This window comes from Macrobrachium nipponense, chromosome 46 (genome assembly GCF_015104395.2).
Source record: "Macrobrachium nipponense isolate FS-2020 chromosome 46, ASM1510439v2, whole genome shotgun sequence".
Lineage (NCBI taxonomy): Eukaryota > Metazoa > Arthropoda > Malacostraca > Decapoda > Palaemonidae > Macrobrachium > Macrobrachium nipponense.
This window is the reverse complement of record NC_061106.1, coordinates 17,350,949-17,355,019: the sequence shown is the minus strand read 5'-3', so window position 1 is coordinate 17,355,019 and position 4,071 is coordinate 17,350,949. Positions and strand designations below refer to the sequence as shown.

The 4,071-nt window shown below is 37.7% G+C and overlaps 1 pseudogene; it reads right to left on the bottom strand.

Annotated features, from left to right (window-relative positions):
- Nucleotides 1-4,026: 4,026 nt before the first annotated feature.
- LOC135214656 (luc7-like protein 3) overlaps nt 4,027-4,071 on the bottom strand; it is a 43,594-nt pseudogene continuing 43,549 nt past the window's right edge.

Genomic DNA, 4,071 nt, shown 5'->3' with positions numbered 1-4,071 from the left:
TGACTTGCTACTGCAGAAACAGTATTAGTTTTTCCCTTGCGGACTTTGCTACTTTCAGAACAGTTGTTGTTTTTCCCTTGGGCTGACTTTCCTCTTTCAGAACAGTTGTTTTTTTTTTTTTTTTTCTAGCTGTTCCTGGCTGACTTTACTACTTTCAGAATGTTAATAGCTTTTTCCCTTGCTGACTTTGCTACATTCAGCACAGTTAATAGTTTTTTCCCTTTCTGACTTTGCTACATTCAGCACAGTTATTAGTTTTTCCCTTGCTGACTTTGCTACTTTCAGAACAGTTAATAGCTTTTTCCTTTGCTGACTTTTCTACTTTCAGCACAGTTAATAGTTTTTCCCTTGCTGACTTTGCTACATTCTGCACACTTGATAGTTTTTTCCCTTGCTGACTTTGCTATATTCTGCACTGTTAATAGTTTTTCCCTTGCTGACTTTGCTACATTCAGCACACTTGATAGTTTTTTCCATTGCTAACTTTGCTACATTCAGCACACTTGATAGTTTTTTCCCTTGCTGACCTTGCTAATTTCAGCACAGTTAATAGTTTTTTCCCTTGCTGACTTGCTGCATTCAGCACACTTGATAGTTTTTTCCCTTGCTGACTTTGCTGCTTTCAGCACACTTGATAGTTTTTTTCCTTGCTGACTTTGCTACATTCAGCAAACTTGACAGTTTTTCGTGACTTTGCTACGTTCAGAACAGTTAATAGCTTTTTCCCTTGCTGACTTTGCTACTTTCAGAGCAGTTAATAGCTTTTTCCCTTGCTGACTTTGCTACTTTCAGAACAGTTAATAGCTTTTTCCCTTGCTGACTTTGCTACATTCAGCACAGTTAATAGCTTTTTCCCTTGCTGACTTTGCTACATTCAGAACAGTTATTAGTTTTTCCCTTGCTGACTTTGCTACTTTCAGAACAGTTTGTTGCTTTTTCCCTTGCTGACTTTCCTTCTTTCAGAACAGTTTGTAGCTTTTCCCTTGCTGACTTTACTACTTTCAGAACTGTTAAAAGCTTTTTCCCTTGCTGACTTTGCTACATTCAGCACAGTTAATAGCCTTTTCCCTTTCTGACTTTGCTACATTCAGCACAGTTATTAGTTTTTCCCTTGCTGACTTTGCTACTTTCAGAACAGTTAATAGCTTTTTCCTTTGCTGACTTTTCTACTTTCAGCACAGTTAATAGTTTTTCCCTTGCTGACTTTGCTACATTCTGCACACTTGATAGTTTTTTCCCTTGCTGACTTTGCTACATTCAGCACTGTTAATAGTTTTTTCCTTGCTGACTTTGCTACATTCAGCACAGTTAATAGTTTTATCCCTTGCTGACTTTGCTACATTCAGCACAGTTGATATTTTTTCCCTTGCTGACTATGCTACTTTCAGTATGGTTGATAATTTTTTCCTTGCTGACTTTGCTACATTCAGCACAGTTGATATTTTTCCCCTTGCTGACTTTGCTACATTCAGCACACTTAATATTTATTCCCTTGCTGACTTTGCTACTTTTAGTACACTTGATAGTTTTTTTCCCTTGCTGACTTTGCTACTTTGAGCACACTTGATAGTTTTTTCCCTTGCTGACTTTGCTACATTCACCACAGTTGATAGTTTTTTCCCTCGCTGACTTTGCTACGTTCAGAACTGTTAATAGTTTTTTCCCCCGCTGACTTTGCTACTTTCGAAACAGTTAATATTTATTTCCCTTGCTGACTTTGCTACTTTCAGAACAGATAATAGTTTTTCCCTTGCTGACTTTGCTACTTTGAGCACACTTGATAGTTTTTTCCCTTGCTGACTTTGCTACATTCAGCACAGTTGATAGTTTTTTCCCTTGCTGCTACATTCAGAACAGTTAATAGCTTTTTCCCTTGCTAACTTTGCTACAATCAGCACAGTTAATAGTTTTTTCCCTTGCTGACTTTGCTACTTTCAGAACAGTTAATAGGTTTTTCCCTTGCTAACTTTGCTACAATCAGCACAGTTAATAGTTTTTTCCCTGGCTGACTTTGCTACTTTCAGAACAGTTAATAGTTTTTTCCCTTGCTGACTTTGCTACATTCAGCACACTTGACAGTTTTTTCCCTTGCTGACCTTGCTACTTTTAGGACAGTTAATAGTTTTTTCCCTTGCTGATTTTGCTACATTCAGAACAGTTAATAGTTTTTTCCCTTGCTAACTTTGCTACATTCAGCACACTTGATAGCTTTTTCCCTTGCTGACCTTGCTACTTTCAGGACAGTTAATAGTTTTTTTCCCTTACTGACTTTGCTACATTCTGCACACTTGATATTTTTTCCCTTGCTGACTTTGCTACTTTCAGGACACTTGATATTTTTTTCCCTTGCTGACTTTGCTACATTCAGCACACTTGATAGCTTTTTCCCTTGCTGACTTTGCTACATTCTGCAGACTTGATAGTTTTTTACATTGCTAACTTTGCTACATTCAGCACACTTGATATTTTTTCTCCTTGCTGACTTTGCTACATTTAGCACACTTGATATTTTTTTCCCTTGCTGACCTTGCTACTTTCAGGACAGTTAATAGTTTTTTCCCTTGCTGACTTTGCTACATTCCGTACATGTAATAGTTTTTTCCCTTGCTGACTTTGCTACATTCCGTACATGTAATAGTTTTTTCCCTTGCTACTTTGCTACATTCAGGACAGTTGATAGTTTTTTCCCTTGCTGACTTTGCTGCATTCTGCACACCTGATAGTTTTTTCCCTTGCAGACTTCACTGCTTTCAGCACACATGATAGTTTTTTCCCTTGCTGACTTTGATACTTTCAGAACAGTTAAAAGCTTTTTCCCTTGCTGACTTTGCTACATTCTGCACAGTTAATAGATTTTTCCCTTGCTGACTTGGCTACATTCTGCACAGTTAATAGTTTTTTCCCTTGCTGACTTGGCTACATTCTGCACAGTTTACATTTTTCCCTTGCTGACTTTGCTACATTCAGCACAGTTAATAGTTTTTTCCTTTGCTGACTTTGCTACTTTCAGGACAGTTAATAGATTTTTCCCTTGCTGACTTTGCTACATTCCGCACAGTTAATAGTTTTTTCCCCTGTTGACTCTGCTACATTCCTCACAGTTAATAGTTTTTTCCTTTGGTGACTTTGCTACATTCTGCACACTTAATAGTTTTTTCCTTTGGTGACTTTGCTACATTCTGCACACTTATAGTTTTTTCCCTTACTGACTTTGCTACTTTCAGGACACTTGATATTTTTTTCCCTTGCTGACTTTGCTACATTCAGCACACTTGATAGCTTTTTCCCTTGCTTACGTTGCTACATTCTGCACACTTGATAGTTTTTTCCCTTGCTGACTTTGCTACATTCTGCACAGATAATAGTTTTTTCCCTTGCTGACTTTGCTACATTCTGCACAGTTAATAGTTTTTCCCTTGCTGACTTTGCTACATTCTGCCCAGTTAATAGTTTTTTCCCTTGCTGACTTGGCTACATTCTGCACAGTTAATAATTTTTTCCCTTGCTGACTTTGCTATATTCAGGACAGTTAATAGTTTTTTTCCTTGCTGACTTTGCTACTTTCAGGACAGTTAATAGTTTTTTCCCTTGCTGACTTTGCTACATTCCGCACAGTTAATAGTTTTTCCCTTGTTGACTTTGCTACATTCCGCACAGTTAATAGTTTTTTCCTTTGGTGACATTGCTACTTTCAGGACAGTTGATAGTTTTTTCCTTTACTGACTTTGCTACATTCTGCACACTTGATAGTTTTTTCACTTGCTGACTTTGCTACTTTCAGGACACTTGATATTTTTTTCCCTTCCTTACTTTGCTACATTCAGCACAGTTGATATTTTTCCCCTTGCTGACTTTGCTACTTTCAGCACATTTGATAGTTTTTTCCCTTGCTGACTTTGCTACTTTTAGCACACTTGATTTTTTTCCCTTGCTGTCTTTGCTACTTTCAGCACACTTGATAGTTTTTTCCCTTGCTGACTTTGCTACTTTCAGGACCGTTAATAGTTTTTTCCCTTGCTGACTTTGCTACATTCTGCACACTTGATAGTTTTTCCCCTTGTTGACTTTGCT